This window comes from Papilio xuthus, unplaced genomic scaffold (genome assembly GCF_000836235.2).
Source record: "Papilio xuthus unplaced genomic scaffold, Pxut_1.1 DF826284.1, whole genome shotgun sequence".
NCBI lineage: Eukaryota > Metazoa > Arthropoda > Insecta > Lepidoptera > Papilionidae > Papilio > Papilio xuthus.
This window is the reverse complement of record NW_013532365.1, coordinates 25,086-25,713: the sequence shown is the minus strand read 5'-3', so window position 1 is coordinate 25,713 and position 628 is coordinate 25,086. Positions and strand designations below refer to the sequence as shown.

The 628-nt window shown below is 38.1% G+C and overlaps 1 protein-coding gene across 1 annotated transcript in view; it reads left to right on the top strand.

The window, feature by feature from the left end:
- Positions 1–628, top strand: part of LOC106123045 (rho GTPase-activating protein 26-like) — a 9,342-nt gene that overhangs the window by 4,049 nt on the left and 4,665 nt on the right. The window lies entirely within an intron of this gene.

Below are 628 nucleotides of genomic sequence, written 5' to 3'. Positions count from 1 at the left end.
ACGGCCCCGCCCCTGCCCCCGCCCCCGCACCAGCGCACAGGACACACAACGGACTGCTCAGGTGAGTCTTGGTGCATTACAAATTTGTCTAATCTGTTCGAAAATACAATTTTACAGAAGTGGCATCAGATTCCTGTCCATTGTATACTTTTGTTACAAAAAATAAGTAAATCAATATTTATTGCATATTTAGCACGTGTTTAATAGACTGACTTTTTCACCGAGTTTTCCTAAATTCAAACGAGTCAATTTACAAAAATATGTTTCAACATATTCACATTGATCATCAATATTGTAAAGAGGAACGACTCGTATTTTTTTGTTTGTGTCGAATACATTCCAAAACTACTGAACCGATATTCAATAATTTATCACTGAGTATAACATAGGCTGTGACTAAATCCTGCTCAAAAACTATTTACTATATAAATAAGAGTGACAGGTGCGCCCCCCGCCTCCCGCCCCCCGCCCACCACCCCCCGCACCTACCGCACATATTATAATTACTCATTGCAACTGATCGAATCTAGTCAACTTACTATGTTCCCGGTTAAATATTTCTTCCTCTTAACTTATTTTTGATTCTTAAATGACTTGAACACACGAATAAATAAATAATTAATTGACA